We start from the raw sequence: 24,055 nt of genomic DNA on the forward strand, positions 1-24,055 counted from the left end.
ATAAATCCTCAGCTGACTTCAGCTTACTTACCATTAGCCATAACTGTGTCATATGGCTACTCTTAGCTATAAGGGCAACTAGGAAATGCAGCTCTTTAGTCTGACTGATTATTGTTCCTAAAAGAATCAGTTTCTGTAGCAAACAGGGGAGATGGATATTGAGAAGGCACTCATAGCACCTACATGGCATGTACGAATCACATGTTGGAAAAGTGTGACCACAAGGGAAGCACATTATAGGATGATAGTTGGAAGGGGATGTGGGATTGAGTGACCTTTTAAAAAAATTGAGGGTGACTTGAATGTATTTAAAACTTGATAAGAAGGTTCTAATCAGGAGAGAGAGAGTTTGAACATACAAAAACAAAAAAGGATAACTGACAGTGTAATGTTCCATAGAAAGAGGGAAGGAATAGAATCTAAACAAAGAGAAGAGGGCTTAACTTTAAAGAGCAATAAGGATGGGCTCTTTGTTTAATGAAAGGAAGGAGGAAAGTAGGCTTATATTTTATATTGAGAAAACAGGGCTTCTATTTCCTCTATTGTGTAGGAGGTGAGGTTTGCTGTTGCCAATGAGGGTAGAAGGGAGTGATCAGAGCATTGAGAAGTTTGAGACGTTGAAGTCTGAAATCACTGCCTTCAGGAAAAAGTGACTCAAATATAAAGGGCACAAATAAACTGCTGTTAGGGAATGCTGTTCTCATGTGCCTTTCTCAGGAATATACCAAAGAATGAGATTCAGAAATCAAAATGACAAGAAAGACATCAAGATAAAGTCTAGTGTGATTAAATATATAGCTAACTTACTGAACTACCCACATCCATGCCCATTCCAGCTGAATATCCTCCCATCCCCATCATTAACATGAACATCATTAATTCAACAAATATTTAGGGAATATCCTCTATAGAACAGGTACTTATTCGTGTCATGCAGCATGCTAGGATGGGTTGGCATGGGTAGGAAACAGAATCTGGGATAAGGTAGCAGTAGAAAAGCAACTGATAGAAAAGGTGGATCTTCTCTTAGCTGGAGAGATGTATAGAAGTCTTAATATCTAAGCCCAGGGAGAGTGGCTGAACTGCAATCAGACAATGGCTTGCGAGAGGTGATCTGATCTGAGAGGTAAGACGGGAGTGGTGACATCTGGCTTTGGGAACTCTGGGCAGTTGTCATGGTGCCAGGGGAAGACCTGAACCCAGATCAATTGGAATTGAGGGTATCTAGAAGACGAATCCAGCTGTGGAGATGGCAGGTGCCAAGTTTGAGGGTGGAACAGGTTTCAGCAGGCCTGCTTCCTACTTGGCTGATTCCTCAAAATGCAAGCCTCAGGAGCCTAGAGGCACCTAGATGTTAAGATACCCAAAAATACAGCAGCCTGATAGGCTGACACAAAGAAATTGCATCTAAATAATGCTGCTCATGTCAAGAGCTCGGTTGTCCTGCACACATGGTCTATTTTAGAATGCCTAGTCCAATAGAAAAATATTTCTATTTACATATTCTACTTACTACTACGCATATTTCTACATTCTACTTACTACTATGGAGAGAATATATCATATTCAATGGGGCAGATAATAATAATAACCACCATTTATTGTACGTACTATATTCCAGACACTGTTCTACTTAATGAGCTGTACCTCATTAAGTAACTAGAACTGTAACATTAAGTAACTGTAACTCCCCTTGAGTTAGCTATTATTGTTTAAAGAAGAGGAAACAGCCTGGTTTAGTAAGTTTAAATTAAAATTTTTTTAAAGGTTTTATTTCTTTATTCATGAGAGAGACATAGGCAGAGGGAAGACCAGGCTCCTTGCAGGGAGCCCAATGCAGGACTCCATCCCTGGACCTGGGGATCATGCCCTGAGCCAAAGGCAGATGCTCAACCGCTGAGCCACCTAAGCGCCCCAAGTTTAATTCTAGCCCAAGTGTGACTCCAGAAGTATCATTACGCCATACCCATCATATCACACTGTTCTAGTACAGTGTTGAACCCTTATTAAGTATCATTTAAATAATTATCAGATTGGTCTGTTTCTTTAATAAGCAAAACTGAGATCACAGCCCACCTCTTAGGATCTGTTGCTAAAATGATAAGACCATGCTGCCCTCTATCTATCAGCTTCAGTGACACTGGGCACTGGTAATTTTCTTAATAAATAAGAATATCTGACATTTATATTGTGACATACACCTTATAAAGACATTTTACTCAAACTTGCCACATATATTCTGAGCATTGAAGCCTACACATATACACACAAAAATCAATGTAAAAATTTTAATGAATATGAATTTGATTTGTAGTACAGGCCAGTTATAGTCATCATAGTATTTACTTTTTCTAGTACCTGTCACTTAAACTTTATTTTACTTCCACAGAGGTAGAAAAGTGACTTAGATTTTTTCCACACTTTTGTTTATCACTTCTCTAACGGAGATTTTTGAAGATATACAGAAGTAGAGAGAATTAAACCTGAGTATCATTCAGCTTCAACAATGATCATTTTTCCAGTAAGTTTGGTGACATGATTTCTGATAGAGTTATCTCTTAAATCCTTTCTATTATAATTTCTTCTTCACCCGGATATTACCTTGGTATTTCCTTATTATTGGCACAATTACTGCCTTATACTAATTAACTATGGCTGTTGCAGGGGACATTTGATATACTATTAAATGCTATTGTTTAAATTAGCTCATATATTAAATAAAATCTTAAAAAAAAAAAAGGGGGGGGGGGCAGCCCGGGTGGCTCAGCGGTTTAGCGCTGCCTTCAGCCCAGGGCCTGATCCTGGAGACCCGGGATCGAGTCCCACATAGGGCTCCCTGCATGGAGCCTGCTTCTCCCTCTGCCTGTGTCTCTACCTCTCTCTGTATCTCTCATGAATAAATAAATAAAATCTTAAAAAAAATAAATTAGCTCACTATAGCCCACAAAATATTTCTGTTTTACCTGGAAATATGATTGTTTTGAGTATTAGGTTTTGCCTCAGGTTGGGTTTGAAAATGAATCTGTTTGGTATCTGTTGCCACCATTGGCAACAGATAACATGGTTGATCCATGTTAAACACAATGACCATCCAATTTCAATCTTCTATTAACGTCGAAACATAGAAGGAATCTATCCTCTGCAAAGATAATCAGAACAGAAAATGTAGCTGCCAGAATAATAATGTAATTCATAGCTATTTGTAGTGGGTCCATTCAGAGAGTTATCTGATGCATGAATTCCCACAAGTTTGATGCCAGTGTGGGCCAGGTGACTTTCCTGTTCTGATCCTTAGCCAGTCTTCTTCACAACATGACAAAGTGGATCAGGTAAAAGAACATGAATATTTCAACTCAAATCTATCCTGCTACTGGAAAAATAAGTAAAAACAGTAACGACAAAAACTATACTCAGTTCTGCATTCTTTTTTTCGAACTCTGCATTCTTTTTTTTTTTTAATTTTTTTTTTTATTATTTATTTATGATAGTCACAGAGAGAGAGAGAGAGAGGCAGAGACACAGGCAGAGGGAGAAGCAGGCTCCATGCACCGGGAGCCCGATGTGGGACTTGATCCCGGGTCTCCAGGATCGCGCCCTGGGCCAAAGGCAGGCGCCAAACCGCTGAGCCACCCAGGGATCCCCGAACTCTGCATTCTTGAGAGTAGAATCATAAAACTATTTTTATATAAATATAATAGCCACATTAAAAAAATTATTCATGCATTTGAGAGACAGAAAGAGCATGAGCAGGGGAGAGAGGCAGAGAGAGAGGATGAACAGACTCCCTGCTGAGCTGGGAGCCCACTGTGGGGCTTGATCCCAGGACCTCTAGATCATGACCTGGCCGAAGGCCGCTGCTTAACCACCTGAGCCACCCAAGCTCCCCATAGCCACATTTTAAATATCCTTAAATCTTTTTGGAATGCTGGGTGGCTCAGTGGTTGAGAATCTGCCTTTGGCTCAGGTTGTGATCCCATGGTCCTGGGATCGAGTCCCACATCGGGCTCCCCACAAGGAGCCTATTTCTCCCTCTACCTATGTCTCTGATTCTGTGTGTCTCAAGAATAAATAAATAAAATCTTTAAAAATATGTATCTTTTTATTATTTTTTTCTTCTCAGTTATATTGGTAGATGTCAAATCTCCAAAAATCTGCAGTTGTTGTTTTTTTTTTATATATATATTATTTATTCATGAGAGACACAGAGAGAGAGGCAGAGGGAGATGCAGGCTCCCTGCAAGGAGCCCAATGTGGCACTTGATCCTCTGCGATCACACCCCGAGCCGAAGGCAGAGGCTCAACTGCTGAGCCACCCAGGCATCCCTGCAGTTGGTTTAATAAGACCTGATAGTACTATTTGCTCCCACCTTCCTTTCTTTTCTGGTCACTCACTCGAGAGTAAGATTATAAGATTATAATTATAAAATTATAATTTTAGAGATTCAGATTTCCAAGTTGTATTTCAAACTACTTGGTGAATTATTTGTTTTAACCCACCCAGTTATATAATTAACATTTTATCTATTCATTTTTCTTAAAGATTTTAGTTTTAAATCTACATCCAATGTGGGGCTCAAACTCACATCCCTGAGATCAAGAATCTCATGCTCTACCATTTAAGCAAGCCAGGTGCCCCTATAATTAACATTTTAAATTATTTTCTTCTAATTGCTTCTTTAAGATATTTGAACCTTGACAGGTAGTCACCTTCCTAATCAAAATACTGTTTAACATTCTGACATATATATATATATTTTAAAGATTTTATTTATTTATTCATGAGAGACACAGAGAAGGAGAGGCACAGGCACAGGCAGAGGGAGAAGCAGGCTCCATGCAGGGAGCCCGACGTGGGACTCCATCCCGGATCTCCAGGATCACACCCTGGGCTGAAGGCGGCGCTAAACCGCTGAGCCATCCGGGCTGCAGCATTCTGATATATTTTTAATTAAATAAAAATATCTCTTATTTACAAGAGATACACTTAAACAATCTGTCAAAAAAAGGAAAAAATAAGGGACTGGAAAATTGTCACTAGGACAAGGCTAATGAAAAGATGGATAAGCACTTTTAAAATCACTATTCTCCTTGGATATTATTCTGGCTAACACTATAGTATTATAAACATTTAACTGTTCTACGTACTGAGTAAGCAGTCTGAAGAAAAACAGGTAATAGTGGGAACTTCCTAAACCCAATGCATCATCCTTGCCTATCCCCACTTCATTGCCTATAGGATCCTCCACAACTTAGTAGACACATCTCTTCATGCCTCTCCTTCAAAATCTAGCACTGAATAAAACTACACTCTTTTTTTTTTTAAGGTTTTATTTATTTCTTTGAGCACTAGCAGTGCAGAGGAGCAGAGGGAGAGGGAGAGGGAGAAGCAGACTCCCTGCTGAGCAAGGAGCCTGAGGTGGGGCTTGAGCTCAGGACTCTGAGACCGTGACCTGAGCTGAAGGCAGACGCCTAATGGACTGAGCCACCCCAACTACACTTATAACTGGAGCTCAACCAACTTTACAGTGAACAGCCTTGATCGTCCCCCAAGCCCAGTGAGATGTCTGCCCCAAACTGGCTCCTTGCAAGCCCGTTTCTATCAGGTTCCATTATTGGCCCAAGCTCAGGCTAAATCCACACCCAATGAGACACTTCTCAGGGTTCTAAGTCTCCAACCATGTAGCGATGTCCAGGCCTTGATCATCAGCCATACCACAAGGGCTCTGAGCTTTTCCTCATCTGGGTATCTGTTAATGGCCTAACTGTGAAAGTCCTCTTCCCTCCTCCTCCCTTCAACCCAAAACAATTAAGTTTATGCCCCTAGGCTTATTCCCTAAATACATATTATGCTGATGTTACATTTTTATTCCGTTCTAGGCACTTGGGTGACCATCCCTAATTTTTTTTTTCAATTTTGACGATGATTCACAGTAAAAAAAAAAATAAAAAATAAAAAATTATATTGTGACAAGTTGCATACAAAAGTTTTCCCTAAACAATATTTAGTCCCTTACCATGTGGCAATACAATCTGATATTTTCTTTTTTATTCTAGTGAAAAAATTCAGCCACTAAACTGATTTAAGTAATCACCAATAGGTCAAGACCCTCAGTTTGAAAATCCTTGATATAAAGGGCCCCCCCAAGATTCTTTTGGCATCTTGTTTATCAGAACCAGGTCAGATAACATAAAGGAATACTTAAAACAATCACTGCCTAATTTCTTGGATTTTCTTTTTTTTTTTCTTTTTTTTTTTTAATTTCTTGGATTTTCTAAGGAAGAATCCTTTTCCATAGAAGGACAATAATTTCCAGGATATAAAAGAGGTGCTTTTAGTTGTTGGAATTGGTAGAGCTTTCTTAAAGAAAAATCTTTCTAGAAGATTTTCACAATCTGAAATCTTACTAAAGAACATAGGATTAAAGGGTGCCTGGGTGGTTCAGATGGTTAGGTATCTGCCTTCAGCTCAAGTCATGATCTCAGGGTCCTGGAATCAACCACATCAGGCTTCCTGCTCAGCAAGGAGTCTGCTTCTCCCTTTCCCTCTGCCTTTACCCTCCGTCCCCCCTTCACTTGTGCTCTCTCTCTCAAATGAATAAATAAAATTAAAAAAAAAAAAAGAAGAAGAACACAGGACTGACAGTCAGGAAACCTGAGTCCTTGTCTCACCCTGCCACTGAATGTTAGGAAGTAAATCACTCAGCCTCTCTGAACCAAGGGGTCTTGATCATGTAAATCCAATGATATGTAAACCCTATAAAACTAATGATTCATTCACTCATTCATTTGACAAATGCTTCATGAAGTATGTGCCAGACAGGTATCTCACTGCTCATCTGACAGTTCAGACTGGGAGGGACAATGTTATAAATTCATCACATATCACATATGATCATATGCCAGGGTTCTTTCTCATCAAATTTATGCTTCATCAGGTATCACAAAGGAATGAGTTGCTTCTTATAAGCACATTACTCAGAAAAATGATGCTCATTTATATAAACCACTTAATAAAAATCTCTCTAAAATGTATTAGAGATTATACTGTATCTAATTTCATGAATGGTTTAATGAGTTAATTCTAATAGTAAAGAGCTTAATTTTAAGATTAATGAATTCTTATAGTAGTTTAAGATGTCAAAAATGTAATTTTCACTCTAATTCCATTTTCTTTGATTCTCTTCACTGCTTTTTAACTCTTTTCGTTTAAATGTCACAACACCAGGTGAGTTGGCACCATCAATAAGAAGAATATTACTAAAAGCTACTCCTACACCACCAAGCAATAGGAATTGCTTGCTTATATACAAGTTACTGTGAACTACATAAAATATCACACAAAACTCAAATTAAATGTATCCCCAAGTCCCCAATTCAGTATAAAAATGTCCACAGCCATAACAATGCCCCATGATGTAAGGGAAAGTGTGATGGGGGAGGAGTTGAACAGAAGGAAAAGCATCTTAACTGATAACTCATTTTACAAAGGCACATGACTGTGTGAACACATTATTAGGGACCCCCAGGGACATGGCTCTGGAAGGGGTTTGTATAACTCGAGGGGCCTGAAACTTAAGCTTCACTATTTCATGGTAAATCTGCTTCTACAAATACCAATTATTGAGTGAAGGAGTGACTGTGATAAGCTTATTATGAGCATGACTTTGGTTAAATGGGTCTGTGTTTGATTTTTAACTTAATTTACTAGTTTGTTACTGTGAGGAAATTAATTTCTCCATGCTTTTGCTTTTTAATCTGTGAAAAGGGATAATAGTTTCTAACACATACGGCTGTTCTGAGTTACTGAAAGATACAATGTCTAAAGCATGTAGTTTGGTGACTGGCAAATGGTTAATGCTAATAAATAAGACCAATACTTATGTGATAATAATGATGAGGATGACAACAGTGCTATATTGAATATGACAAGGTAGTCAGAGGATGTTGAGGGGTAGAATGCTTTTTGATACTAAAATAAATGTTCTGCAAACAACTGGGATTTTAAAAAATTCCTTTGGTTGACTTGGTGTTAGTTTCCAAAGTCTTTCAGAATTCCACAATAAATGCTGCTCTTCTATGCCCCTCTGTAAAATCTTTGCTTTTGCATAACTAAAGGTTATAGTAGCAAGGACAAGTTTAGGATGGAAAGAGCATTCTGCTACCCACTTCTTGGCCCCATTTAGGGTCAGTCCCTCACTCCTGTATCAGTTTTACCAGTGTTTTGAAATGGCTAGATGCTAGGCTCCCACATTTAGGAGGATTAGAAATCTCCAAAATGCTTGTTCATTGATCCAGAGACTTCCATGACCTCCTCAATCAGAAGTTCTTTAGAAGGGAAAGTTGCAAAAAAAAAAAAAAAGAAGGGAAAGTTGCAAATATATATATATATATTTATATGCATATATATGTATGTATATACATACATATCTGTATATGTATTTCAGTGTCCAGTGAATAAATAAGTTTAGCATTTTGAAAAGCTGAAAAAGTGATATTTACTACAAATGTTCTGTCTCTAGAAGTAGAGATGAAAATGGAACCTGAAAAATGTAAATGACAAGCAGGAATCCATCAACTCTTCTTGGAGACAACTGTGAAGACAAGTGCAGACAATTGTAAAGCATCTGAAAACTTAAAATGTTAAGCCTTTCATTTAGGGATACAAATTGAGAGTATTATTAGCAGGACTATATGCTTTCAAAGTAAGAGAGCTGTTTTTGTCTTTTGTTTTTCTAATTGCCTATGTAGACTAGAATATCCCTGAAAGTGATGGTTCTTGCGAAAGGTATTTGTATTTTTGTTAAAATATTTGCTCATAGGAGATTTTTAAGACTAGACTGGATAATGTGAAGGTCTGAACTTCTCTTTCTCCTATGCTAGAAGAAAAGCTGTGAAAAGGACTTGGAGCATGTGAAATAATAGAAAATGTATATGTTGGCCTCTGTCCCCAGTTCCTAGCATAGAGCTCCTAAAGCTGTTGTAATTTCCTAAGTGATAAGAGTATCTTTTGTTCTCATGAGGCAATGGTTGGTGGGCCCAGATGGGACCTGGCCACCAGAAAGACCAAGCCATGATCAGAAACTAAGAACATTTAGCCCCACCCTCCTACCCTCCAGGAAGACAAGGCTGGAAATTGAGATATTCGTTAATCATGCATACATGGTGATGCCCTCACAAAAGTCCCAAAAGTATGAGGTCCAGAGAGCTTCCAGCTTGTTGAATACATTGAGGATGGAGAAAGGAGGTACTGGGAGGGTGGCACATATGGCAAGGTCATGGAAGGTCTGCACCCTTCCTCTTATACCTTGCCTTAGGCATCCCTTCCATCTGGATGTCAATCTCTATCCTTTATCATATCCTTTTATAATAAACTGGTAAAGGTAATTTAATATTTCCCTGAGTTCTGTGAATCATTGTAGCAAATTATCAAACCCAAGGAATGTGACATGAGATTTACAGATGATTAGTCAGAAGTACAGATGACAACCTGGAGCTTGAGACTGGTATCTGAGTGAGGGATGGGTGGTCTTGTGGGATTGAGACCTTAACCTGTGAGATCTGATATTAACTCCAAGTAGATAGTGTCAGAATTGAGTTAAATTGTCGGACACCCAGCTGGTGTCAGAGAATTGTTTGATGTGTGGGAAACCCACACATCTAGTGTCAGAAGTGAAGTGAAGTGTGGTAGTAGTGTGAGAGTAGAGGAGTATACCCAGGGAGTATTTTTCCCATGCAGAATATTTTGGCCCAGTGCTACATGGACTACATTGCAGGTTGGGGTAGGGGGTGTCCTACAGTGGCATTATTCAAGACACAGTAATCAGCTTTGGAAAAACTCTGTCATCCATAGTGATTACTTTATTCTGGCCATATGGAGCCAGAACACATCTGGGAATATTCAGAATATATAAAAAACTCTCAAAACTCAATAAGGAAATACACAACACAAATTTCTTTTAAATGAGCAAAACATCTGAAAAGACACTTCAATGAGGAGATATAAAGATGGCAAACAAGCCACACTGAAAATAGATTCTGCATCATTAGCTATTAGGGAAATGGCAATTATAATCACAGTGAGGGGACGCCTGTGTGGCTCAGCGGGTGAGCATCTGCCTTTGGCTCAGGGCATGATCCCGGGATCCTGGGATCGAGTCCCACATCAGTCTCCCTGTGAGAAGCCTGCTTTTCCCTTTGCCTATGTCTGCCTCTCTCTCTGTGTCTCTCATGAATAAATAAAATCTTTTTAAAAAAAATTACAGTGAGATTCTGCTACCCTTATTAGAATGGCTAAAATATAAGACTGATCATACTAAGAATTAGCAAGAATAAAGATCAACTAGAACTTTCATACACTGCTAGTGGGAATGCAAAATGATAAAATCACTTTGGAAGGCTTGGCAATTTCTTAAAAATTAGCTATAAACCTACCATCTGACCCAGCCATTCTACTTCCAGGTATTTAACCAAGAGAAATGAAAGTACATGATCATACACACACAGCAGATTTGAAATAACCCCTAAACTAGAAACAATCCAAATGTCTCAGCAGTAGAACGGTTAAAGAAATTGTAGCATATTCATAAAATGGAATACAATAGTAATAGAAAGGGATAAACTATTGATACACACAACATGGATGAATCCCAAAGTAATTGTTGAGCAAAACAACGCCAGACCAAAAGGAGTATACTACATGATTCCATTTATAGAAAACACAAACTAAACTGACAGAAATCAGTGGCTAAGAACAGAGTAAGAACAAGTGGGAGGAATTACAAAGAGGCACAAGGAACCCTTTTAAGGGTGATGGGTTTTATCTTGATTTGGTTATGGTTTCTCAGGCTATACATAAGTCAAAACATATAAAATTGCACACTTTCAATATGAGCCCTTTATTATATGTCAATATCTGACATTGAAGGTGCTAAAAACAGCATATTTCCAAGTTGCACTTTAAAAAAAATTTTTTTGTGCTCGCTTCAGCAGCACATATACTAAAATTGGAATGATACAGAGAAGATTAGCATGGCCCCTGTGCAAGGATGACACTCAAATTCATGAAGCACTCCATATTTTTTTATACTATATGTTGGCAAATTGAATTCCAATAAAAAAACATACAAAATCAAAAAAAAATTTTGAGGCACAACATATATAGTATTCACGTTTCTCTTAGCCAGCTCCTACAAAAGGGGCCCACAGCTGCTCCAATACCACCCTAGAGAGGGAGAGTATGAAGGAGCAAAAGTAGTAGTAGAAACAGACAGAAGTCTGAAATGATTACAATTAAAATACTTACAACTTTTATAAAGACATATACCCATTTGAATGTACTGCAAGGGGTTCCCCAGGGTCTTAGAAGAGGCCATTTTGGAAGGGAGGGACTGATGGGGATGACAAGCACTCCTAAGCACTCCTTAGATTTGGGGGAGGTGCGGAGGAGCATGTGAATTCAGCAAAGGAACAGACCCCCCCAGTTTCATGGGCTCAGAGCTGTGGTTTGGATATTAAGGCACACACACGGCCTTGTTTCGAGGTCACAAGCTAGTAAGGCCTGAAGACATATCAATTACTCAAGGAATGGGGCAAGTTTTGAAAGGTGAGTGGCACCATCCTCTAGAGTTTATGCATAATCAGCCAGCACAGATCTGCATGGTTGCTCCAGAGATATATTCGTGTGCTTAGGCACAGGGCTGTAAGACAAGACTCACAGATTCTATTACTGTGTGGCTGCTGCTGCTACTATTTGCTGATTTGTGGCTTGAGGCAGATCCTAACCTCTCTGGGTGTTACTTTCAACGCTAGTAACAAGAATTACCTATTTGTAGGGTATACTGAGGTCTTCCCACAGAAATAATTTTTATTCTGTTTTGAAATCTTGCTGATCCCTTCTATTACCTGAATATCCTTTTGCAATTGGAAGAAACAGAAACAGGGAAGTGTAAGAGAATTAGCATAGGCAGGTGGCCCTGGGTAGGGCAGCTCTCCACAGAGCTGGGGTTGCTGACTACTCTCCTCATTACTGGGCCTTAGAAGGAGCCTGTGCTGGTCAAGGGTTCTGAAACATAAGCCTCATTTGCTTCAAATTAAATCTACCTCTGTCCATAAGCTTTCTATTACATTTTCCCCCAATTTTTTTTAAGTTACTATTTATTGGGTGCTTAATTTCTGCCAGCCATATACATACTTGTTAATTGTTCTCAGCCTTGTCAATACATTAGAATCACTTAAGTTTTTAAAATATAGCAAACAAAAAGTAAACTCAAAATGGATTAAAAACCTAAATATGAGGAACTCCTCAAAGAAAACATAGACAGTAGTCTCCTGGACATAGGCCTTAGCAACATATTTATGGCTATGTCTCCATAGACAAGAGAAACAAAAGTAAAATTAAATTATTGGGACTACATCAAAATACGAAGTTTCTTCACAGCAAAGGAAACCTTCAACAAAACAGCAAGGCAGCCTACTGAATGGGAGAAGATATTTGCAAATGATCTATCTGTAAGGGGTTAATATCCAAACTATAAAAAGAACTTATACAACACCAAAAAAATTCAATTAATCAAATGGGCAGAAGACCTCAATAAACATTTTTCTTTTTTTTTTTTTAATAAACATTTTTCTAAATACATACAGACGGTTGATAGACACATGAAAAGATGTTCAATATCACTAATCATCAAGGAAATGCAAATCAAAACCACAATGAGGTAACGCCTCACATCTGTCAGAATAGCTAAAATCAAAAAGACAAGAAATAACAAGTGTCGATGAGAATGTAGAGAAAAAGGAACCCTTGTGCACTGTTGGTGGGAAAGCAAACTGGTGCAGCCATTGTGGAAAACAGCATGGAGTTTCCTCAAAAAATTAAAAATAGAATTATCATATGATCTAGTAATTCCACTACTGGGTATTTACCCAAGGAAAATTAAAACACCAGTTCAAAAAGATATATGCAATCCTATGTTTTTGTACCATGATTTAGAATAACTATGATATGGAAGGAATCCAAGTGTCCACCCACAGATGAATAAAGAAGATGTGGTATATATATAAAATGGAATATTGCCCAGCTATAAAAAAGAAAAAGATATTGCCATTTGCCACAACATGACCTAAAGGGTATTATGCTAAGTGAGAGAAGTCAGACAGAGAAGGACAAATACCACATGACTTCACTTATATGTGGAATCTTAAAAAACAAAACAAACAAACAGAAACAGAATCATAAATACAGAGAATAAACTGGTGGCTGCCAGAGGGGAGAGGTTGGGGGATGGGTGAAACAGGTAAAGGGGATTAAGAGGCATAAACTTCCAGTTATAAAATAAATAAGTTATGGGGATGAAAAGTACAGCCTGGTGAATACTACCAATAATACTGTAATAAGGTTGTATTGTAACTACACTTACCTTAGTGAGTATAACTTAATGCATATAAAATTGTCAAATCACTATGTTGTATGCTTGAAACTAATAAAATGCTGTATGTCAACTATGCTTCAATTAAAAAAAAGAAAGTTCATAGAAAAAAAGTTTAAAAATAAAATTGCATCCCTTACCTCAGGTTTATGGATTAGCCACTGAAGTAGGAGAACTAATGACCCAAGTTGAGTATATTTTCTTCACCCCAAATGACCTTATCGGTATTTCTTCCACTATCAAAAGCAAAAAACAAAAGGACCAAATAAACCTCTCATAGGACAGATAAAACTATTATCTGCAATGATCTGGAGCCATCAAAGTGGGATAAAAATAGATTGAATTACTCAAAGACTGCAGGGTAACAACCAACCCCATCCACTCTTCATCTTTTTCTATCCTCCAACGCACAACGTAAAATTGTAACTACAAAAAGACAGGAACACAACTTGGAATTATTGTGATAATTGTTATAGGGATTAACCTTATTATGAAAAATTTCCTATGTGTTCAAATAATGTAATGGAAAACACTAGATGTGAACTGTTAGTTCAAAAAGAATGAATAGTTTTTGCTTTAAAAAATTTCAGATCACTGGGTGTTATTACTATATGTTGGCAAATTGAACTTAAATAGAAAGAAATGGGAATGCCTGGGTGGCTCAGCAGTTGAGCATCTGCCTTCCGCTTAGGGCGTGATATCGGGATGCGGGATCAAGTCCCACATCAGGCTCCTTGTGGGGAGCCTGCTTCTCCCTCTGCCTATGTCTCTGCCTCTCTGTGTGCCTCTCATAAATAAAATAAAATAAAATGTAAAAAAATTTCAAATCAGGTGTACCTTTCATTATTTGCTCTGTATTAAACAGGTAATGTACATTATTTCATTTAACTTTTACAGCTATCCTGGAGGTCAATTTTAATATCTCCACTTTATAGAGAAGGCTTAGAGAAGTTAAGTCACTTACCCAAAGTCACACAAATGACATTACCATGATAATAATGGCAAAGTCAAGTCTAACGATTTCTTATTACTTTGTGTATAGATGCAATACTTTCAGTAATTATTTTATGCCGGCATTATTTGAAAATGGTCAGCTTAGCAAGGATTCTAAATAAATTAACAAGAATTATCTTAGTTTGAAAACAAACTCCTTATGTTTTGATAGCATTTGTCACAAAGTGTTTTCATTACATTTTTACCACATTCTTTGAAGTAGGGGCACAGATATTATAGAAAAGGAAACGGAGGCACAGCACATGGTCTCTATGTTACAGCCCCTCTCCATTGCTCTGTGAGTTGTGTGCTTGCATGTCTGGGCTGTACACTTGAATAAAAGCCCTTTGAGGGATAACGTTCTGCCTATATCCTCTTTACGGGCCAGTGCCAGCAACCCCATGGGCATTCCATCAATATTTTCATCAGCTTTACTGAAGTATAATTGACTTATTGTAAACTGCACATAAGGTGTTAAGTTCTGACATATGTACACATCTGTGAAACTAACACGACAATCAAGGTATTAAATGTATCGAACATATCCATCACTCCCCAAAGTTTCATGAGCATTTATGAATGAACAAAGCCCAAATCTTTAGACTCCTAGGATGGTGCTGCTTCTCTTATACTTGATGAAAGTCTATGCTTTTGTATGTTATTTGTGTCTGTTGTCTGCTGTTGTATATTTATGGAAAAGAACATAATTGAAGATAAAACATTTTATTTGTAGAAGCCAGAAACATATATTGCCTGAAGCACATATGGAGTCTGCCATTTGAGAATTCCAACACCCTGCCTGCTTCCTGATGAATCACCAACTCACAGTCCTTCCAGAGACTTTGCCTTGGTCCTGCTCTGGATCCCGGGATGCACCCAGGTTTGTTGTCTTTATAATCATTTCCCTTTTTGCTTTCTCCTTAGGCAATTTTTAGCAGTACTCTTGCCATTTGCTGTCTCAATTTCTGTTTATCTGCTAAGAGTGGTGGTGAAACTCCTAGATTCCCAATCCAGACCGCCTGGGTCCAAATCCTAATTCTACTACTTAGAAGCTGTAGGGCTTTAGGTAGGTTATCTGTCTGCACAGAGCCTTGTAGTTTAACAGTACATTTTTGGTAAATGTTACATATAACTATTTTCTCTGAGAAACTGGCTTATATACTATTCAGCCCACATGGCAGAAATGTCCAAAACTCCTGCTTCACAGGATCCCCCCTTCCTCCCACCTCTCATTTTTAGATCTGTCCCTTTTAAGAGACTAGTCCATTAAAAGCAGAAATCTAACCAATAATATAATGATCTAAATTAGAAAACAATTACTGGGGCACCTAGGTGGCTCAGTTGGTTGTGTCTAACTCTTGATTTTGGCTCTGGTCATTATCTCAGGGTTATGAGATCAAGTCCTGAGTCAGGCACAGAGCCTGCTTAAGAGTCTCTCTCCTTCCCCCTCCTCTGCCTCTCTTCCCCCACCACTTCTCTCTCCCGCTAAGGAAAAAAAATTGCTAAAATTAGTTCAACTTCTCTATTTCTCTCTGGAAACAAGGAATATTTTAAGATTAATCTACATAAAGGTTTTAAAATATTTTTGACAAGTATATGTATATGTGTGTGTGTGTATATATATATATACACATACATATACATATATAGTACATATATTGTATATATACATATATGGATAAGTGTGTATGTATATGAACACACACAGGTATAGAACAAATTTTATTACTTAAAGCAGACAATCAAAATCTGATATCCAATATTTTTAAAATAGTGAGTTATTCACTTGTGATGACATTGTTTCATTGTACATAAAGTTAAAATATTAGCTAGTGTCATCTCTCCTGACATATAAGAGCTAATAAATTCACATAAACAAAGCAGTCGTATCAAGTATTTTATTTGTCTAATTTACATATTATTTTTAAAATTTATTTAGTTTTTTTAGTAATCTCTACACCCAAGATGGGGCTCAAACTCATGATCTCTAAGACTATGCAGCACATGCTCTTCCTACTGAGCCAGCCAGGTGCCCATTCTTATCAAGTATTTTAAACTGTCATTGAAAGGATGGACACCAAGAGTTCTTCATTGACTCCCTCATTGTTCTTAGGATAAAGCGACTGTCTCCTCTCTTTGCACCTCCTTTCCCATGATCAAAGTTCTTCCAAAGAATTGTCTATGCTTAATTTCTAGTGACTCTCCTTTCTCCCTTGATCCCACTCCAGTCCGGTCTTCCTCACACTGTCATCAAAACTGCACTTATCAAAATCACTAATGACCTCCATGCAGTCAAATCTAAAGGACAAATTTCAGTTCTTACTTCATTCTACCTATAGGTAGCAATTGACTTATTTGGTTGTTCTTTTCTTCCTGAAACACTTTCTTCCCCTGGTCTCCCAGATATTCCCCTCCCTTGGTTCCTCTCCTACCTCAATGGCCTTTTCTTCTCTGTATTCTTTGTTGAGTTCTCCTTTATCTTCCCAGCCTCTAAAAATCAGAGTGTCAGGTCTCATTCCATAGATCTCTCTTCCAATCTATATACACTCATCATTGGAGTTCTCATCCAGATCATGACTTTAAAAATCTATATGCTATTGCCTCCCAAATTCATATATCTAGCCCAACTTCTAAACAAACTCCAGACGTGTTTACATGTCCAACAGGCCATATAATATCTCCACTGGGATGTCTGCAGGCATTTCAACAAGCCCAAAACTAAACAAGCCCAAAACTAAACCAACAAGCCCAAAACTAAACCTTCTGCCATATATTGCTCCTCTTTCATCTTCTCCATTTCATAAAAGTAATAACACCATTCTTCCACTTGCTCAGGCCCAAACCTTGGAATCATTTTTTACTCCTCTCCTCTCACATCCCAACCCAATCCATCAGAACGTCCAATTAGCTGTACTCACAAAATTTATTCATAATCACACTATTTCTCATTACCTCCTCCTCTGCCACCTTAGTCCAAACCTCCATAATCTCACTTATGTGGTTCCCTCACTCAAATTTTTACCCAGTGAAGTGATACTTTTAAAATGTAAATTCAATTGTTACTTTTCTGCTTAAAACTCTTTTATAACTTCCCATTCCAGGGCAGCCCTGGTGGCGCAGTGGTTTAGCGCTGCCTGCAGCCTAGGGTGTGGTCCTGGATACCCAGGATTGAGTCCCATGTCAGGCTCCCTGCGTGGAGCCTGCTTCTCCCTCTGCCTATGTCTCTGCCCCTCTCTCTCTGAATAAATAAATAAATAAATCTTTTAAAAAAAAAATAAGTAACTTCCCATTTTACTCAAAATGAAAAGTCTTTAATTGTGACCTATAAGCCCCTATATGATCTGTCTCTACAACCACCATCTGTATCAACTCTGACTTCATTTCTCCTTCTTGCTCAGCCCACTCTATCCATAATAGTGTCCTTGCTATTCCTTATCCACACCAAGCATACTTTCAGGGCCGTTATACTTCTAATATTTTCCAGATATTCATATATAATTCTCTAATTTCCTTTATCACCTAGGCCTTTCCCAACTATCCCAAATAAAATAATGCTCTCATCTCTTTCAATCTCCTATCCTGATTTATATTTATAGTATTAAAAAAACTACTTTATTTTGAAACAACTGTAGATTCATATGCAGTTTTTTTTTTTAAGATTTTATTTATTTATTTATGAGAGACACACAGAGAAAGAGAGAGAGAGGCAGAGACACAGGAGGAGGGAGAAGCAGGCTCCATGCCGGGAGCTCGACGCGGGACTCAATCCCGGGATTCCGGGACCCCAGGACCGCACCCTGCGCCAAAGGCAGGCGCTAAACCACTGAGCCGCTGAGCCACCCAGGGATCCCCAGATTTATATGCAGTTGTAAGAAATAATACAGATAGATTCTGTGTGCCCTTTACTCAGTTTCCTCTAATGGTCACATTTTATAAAACTATAGTACAATATCACAAGTAGGATACTGACATTGATACAGTTAAGATCCAGAACATTTCCAGAGTTCCATCACCACAGGGCTTCGTGTTGCTCTTTTATAGACACACCCACTTCCCTCCAACCTCCACCCCCTCTGTAACCCCTGGCAACCACTAATCTCTTCCCCATTTCTATAGTTTTGTTATTTCAAGAATGTTATATAAATGGAATTATACAGTATTAACCTTTTGGGATTGCCTTTTTCTAGTCAGCATAAGTCTCTGGAGATTCATCCAAGTTGTTGTGTCATAGCATTTTTTTTTTTACCACCTGACATATACATTTATTTGCTTATCTGGCTAAGTTCCTTGAGAGCAGGGAATCCATTTTGTACATCATACTCATAATGTAGACATACAATAAATATTTGTTGAATAAATAAAGTTCAAAGTCTTTAACATGGCCTATAAGACCCCAAATAAACCATCCTTACCTTTCCAATCTCATCTGGCATTTCCATGACCCCCCCCTCCCCTACTCTCTGCTACCCCCATCCCATACAGATCCCATTTATGGTAAGATTGCCTGCATACTCTGGTTTTATCACATTTGCTGTTTTGAACAGTGGTTTTCAAACTTTAGGGTGCATGAGAATCATTTGAACGGTCGGGCTTTTTTTTTTAAGATTTTGCCTATTTATTTGAGAGAAAGTATGTATGTGAGCAGGAGGAGGGACACAATCTCAAGCAGACTTGAGCCCAATGTGGGGCTTGATCTCAGGACCCTGAGATCATGACCTGGGCTGAAACCAAGAGTCAGAGACTTAACTGACTGAGCCGCTCAGGCACTCTGGATGGTCAACCTTATTAAAACACAGATGTTTTGATTCAGAATTTTTGATTCAGTGGATCTGTGACATGGTCTGTGAAGCTGCATTTCTGACAAGTTCCCAGATGATGTTGTTACTGGTCCATGAACCAACCATACCTTGAAAATCACTGTTAAGGGACCTCCGGGTAGCTCAGTGGTTTAGCGCCTGCCTTTGGCCCAGGGCGTGGTCCTGGAGTCCCCGGATCAGGAATCGAGTCCCACATTGGGCTCCCTGCATGGAGCCTACTTCTCCCTCTGCCTGTGTCTCTGCCTTTCTCTTTCTGTGTCTCTCATGAATAAAGAAACAAAATCTTAAAAAAAAAAAAATCACTGTTAGAACATTTATTTCCCTCCCCAATTCACCTGCCTAATTTCTTACCTCAGTCCTTCCTTCCCTCACCCCAGAACATGGTGTTTCGTGGCACACTGTACTTTCTCATATCACAACGCTTGTCTCATGATACTGTAATATCCTATTTATGTGTGCTTCTCTACCACCAGACTGTGTCCTCAGCACCTAGCACGGTTCAACACAGAGTAGGCACTCAACATATACAGTAACTGATTTGGTTCCTTAATTTGGGTACTTTAAAAGACAACTGAAATAAGATCTTCACAGTCAGAGGATATTTGGAAGGAAGGGAGTCTATGTACTAGAAATAAAAACCTCAAGGATCCCTTCATTGATAGGTTGAAGGAAAAATACAGCAACTTTTTAAGGTAAGATTTTAAGGAACTGTTATCACTTATTGCAAATCTTTTCAACTAAAACACCACATACTGAAATAATGACTGATGACCAAACTCAAGAATGTGAGTTAATGGTGTGCCTGGGTGGCTCAGTTGGTTGAGTCTGACTCTTGGTTTCAGCTCAGGATATGATCTTAGGGTTATGGGATCGAGTTCCGCTACAGTTCCAAGCTCTGCACCCAACACAGTCTGCTTGAGATTCTCTCTCTTTCCCTCTGCCCCCTTCCCTCCTCTCTCTTTCTCTCTTAAAAAAAAAAAAAAAAAGAATGCAAGTTAAGATACTTTACCCATTCCTTTTTCAATAACTATTTCAAAGTCTGTACTTTGTTTTTCTAAAAGTGTACTCCTCTGCCTTCAGACTAAACATCCCAAACCACAGGACTATCTAACACAGCCAGGACTTCAAAGAACTCGTTCACTGACCCCTAGAGCTGGCCAGATGTTTAATTCTGAATATATTTGCTTGCATATGTCTATAAACCATTACCTAAATTCCAAAATCCAGAAAAGCTTTATTTTTTAAAAAGATTTTATTTATTTATTTGAGAGAGAGAGAGAGAGAATGAGGAGGGAGAAGCAGCTCTCCACTGAGCAGGGAGCCCAATGCAGAACTTGATCCCAGGACCCTGGTATCATGACTTGAAATGAAGGCAGATGCTTAATCAACTGAGCCACCCAGGTACCCCCAGAAAAGCTTTAGAAACCCAAAGTTACTCATAAGGTTAAAGCAAACTCATTTGGCAGCAAATCTGACCTGAACATATATATGGATATTATATAGGCTATATAGCCTTTATTTTATCCTAGTTTGAGTTAATACTAATGCATTCTTGTTGGCATGAACAACATGTTTGATCATAAAATGCTGCTCTATACTCCAGAGATATTACAAAAAATATGGTATATGCATTATATTCCTGTCTAAAATCTCAACAATTCTGAGTTCTGAAACACATCTGGCCCAAAGGTTTTGGATAAAAGAGAATGTGCCTATATTAAGTGTGAGATATCAACTTCTCTTATTAATCTCTTTTTTTGGTCTATTGTATTCAAAATATTTACCCAAATAATGCCCTCTATTGTTTTATTATTTTGTATCTGAAAAACTGGCCTTATTGAAAATAGCTTTCCTCATTTTATCTGTTTTAATATCAGCTAAATGTTGTTGAAAACTAAGTTTCTATTCATATGAGACTTTCTTTTTTATTTCGGGTTACAGGAAATTCTATACTTCTTGGGATCCTTGTGGCTCATTTCCATCAGATGAATCACCATCATCTTCACATGAATCATCCGCAGAACAATTGAAAGTATAGAACTGAAAAATATATCTAGTAGGAAACTATTTCAAAATGCATTTGAAAGACTAATTCACATTTACAAACCACTGACATTCAGCAGTCTGAATTGATGAAAGTAGAATGTTTATACATTAAGATGTAAAGGGAAAACCAATAAACATATCACCATTATAAAGAGCAAAAAAAGAATTAAAATACATTTAGAAATGAATTGAACAAGAGATGTGCAGGATATATGTAAAGAAAATGCTAGGGGGATCCCTGGGTGGCTCAGCAGTTTAGAGTCTGCCTTCAGCCCAGGGCATGATCCTGGAGACCTGGGATCGAGTCCCACGTCGGGCTCCCTGTGTGGAGCCTGCTTCTCCTTCTGCCTGTGTCTCTGCCTCTCTGTTTCTCTGTCTTTCATAAATAAACAAATAAATAAATCTTTAAAAAAAAAAAACAGAAAATCTATTAGGAAACCAAAAAAAAAAGGGGGGTAAATCAAAGGGCCACCTTTTTATTTTATTATTTTTTTAAAGATTTTTTATTATTTATTTATGAGAGACGAGAGAGAGAGAGAGACAGAGACAGAGACAGAGAAAGACAGAGAGAGAGAGAGGCAGACACAGGCAGAGGGAGAAGCAGGCTCCAGGCAGGGAGCCCGAAGTGGGATTCGATTCCCGATTCCCGGTCTCCAGGATCAGGCCCTGGGCCAAAGGCAGCTAAACCGCTGAGCCACCAGGGTTGCCCGGGGCCACTTTTTTAGATGAATAATTGGTTTCAAAAGGAAGAGAAGTCATTCAGGTGAGCTTAAAGAAAAAGTAGTTTATTTGAGGGAAGAGAGGTACCTTGTGTAGATCCCCAAGAGCAGAAAGGGCAATAGGGTCTTAGTAGGGGCAAAACAGGCCATGGAAAGCCCCAGAATCCCATGCAGCTACCCTGCCACTCTCTTATGGGCTTCTTAGGGCCTGACTGCCTCTCTACAGGCCTGCTTTCTCTGTGCTACCTCTGTGTGGGTTAAACCTCTCTCCCTGCTTTACTCTTGTGTTACCACTTTCTAGGTCGAGAGACCAGGTAAGACTAATTGCAAATTTCTGGGAGAAACCATCTGATTGGACCAGCTTTTCTACCTACTCCCCGGTCTGATCAGCTATGGCAGAGGAAGGGAGGATTAAGTAGGTATCTACTCATTGACAGAAGATAAAGATGCAGATTGGGACACGGGGGAGTAATGCAGACAAGCTGAATGGCATGTCATTATAGATCAGCAGATCCATATTGTGAAGAGGCAATATGACAGATGTACAGAGCATAGGACCTGTTTCCTGACCTTCAACAAGTTCTTTAATCTCTTTATGCATGAGTTTCTTCATCTGTACAATGAGGATGATGATAATAGAGTCGTGTAGATTAAATAACACAAGTAGCACTAAGTAAAAAATACAGATTATTTTTATAAATATGCCCATCTTCCCTAAGTTCATCTATAAAATTAATGCAATTCCAATTAAAATTACAACTGTTTTAATTTGACAAAATAAGTTTACAGTTGAGGCACCTGGGTGGCTCAGTGGTCGAGCATCTGCCTTCTGCTCAGGGCATGATTCTGGAGTCCTGCATCAGGCTCCCCGCATGGGGTCTGCTTCTCCCTCTGCCTCTGTCTCTCTCTCCCTCTGTCTCTCATGAATAAATAAATAAAATATTTTAAATAAATAAATAAATAAACTTTTAACAAACAAATAACTTAAGAGATGAATTGTATTCTTTGCTAGGTTAGTCCATCTGGCATCACATGTTCTTTCTTTCTGTGAGTTTTCTTTTTTTCCTTCAGCAAATTAACAGCACAGGCCATATTAAAAAATGAATTAAAAATGGTAATAATATTTGGAATTATATTTCACACAAAATTAATATCAAAACACTTGTAATTTTTTTTTAAAGATTTTATTTATTTATTCATGAGAGACACACAGAGAGGCAGAGACACAGGCAGAGAGAGAAGCAGGCTCCAAGCAGGGAGCCCGACGTGGGACTTGATCCCAGGACTCCAGGATCACACCCTGGGCCAAAGGCAGGCACCAAACTGCTGAGCCACCCAGGGATTCCCAAAACACTTGTAATTTTTAAAACATAAACATCCCAAATTTAAAATAAACAAGTAATTTACTGGCAATGCACAAAAATAGAGCTAATAAATATATGAATACTTAGTCAACAAAATGCAAATTATGTGGAGGCCGAGAAAAATCAAGGCCATTCCACCTCAAGTTTAGCATTAGTACAAGTACAGCCATCTTAGGCCCCTGTGAATAAGAGCTGAACTTTATAGAAAAAACTGCAGAATGAATCCCATATCAGAAAGACAACAGAGCTCAGAATTTCCCTAGGCAGAGAATCCCATATCAGAACGACAACAGAGCCCACACCCGTGGTAGAAAGTCCCATATTAAAATGAGAACAGAGCTCAATGCCCTTAAAGCCCCATATCAGAATGTAAACAGAACTTGAGAAATTCCTCCACCCCTTCTGAAAATCCCCTAGACCAGCCTATAAAAAACCCAGCTGTAGCCCACTTCGGGGTCCAAGTCCCTGCTCCGCTGTGTTGGGTATACTTGGACCCAAGCTCGAGCTTGCTAATAAACCCTCGTGCGCTTGCATCGGTGTCGGCTCCTTGATGGTTTCTCGGATTCACAATCTTGGGCACAACAATTATAATTTTTAATTTTTGAATTGAATGAATTAACATATAATGTATTACTAGTTTTAGAGGTAGAGGTCAGTGACTAATCAGTCTCATAACACCCAGTGCTCAT

The 24,055-nt window shown here is 38.5% G+C and overlaps 1 non-coding gene and 1 pseudogene across 1 annotated transcript; one reads left to right on the plus strand and one right to left on the minus strand.

Moving 5' to 3' along the window:
• Positions 1-24,055, minus strand: part of LOC121492218 — a 106,515-nt pseudogene that overhangs the window by 81,080 nt on the left and 1,380 nt on the right.
• On the plus strand, positions 10,974-11,080 carry LOC121492341. The gene has a single exon (XR_005988219.1). It is a non-coding gene; the product is annotated as a U6 spliceosomal RNA (small nuclear RNA).

The sequence above is a fragment of the Vulpes lagopus genome, chromosome 5, assembly GCF_018345385.1.
Source record: "Vulpes lagopus strain Blue_001 chromosome 5, ASM1834538v1, whole genome shotgun sequence".
Lineage (NCBI taxonomy): Eukaryota > Metazoa > Chordata > Mammalia > Carnivora > Canidae > Vulpes > Vulpes lagopus.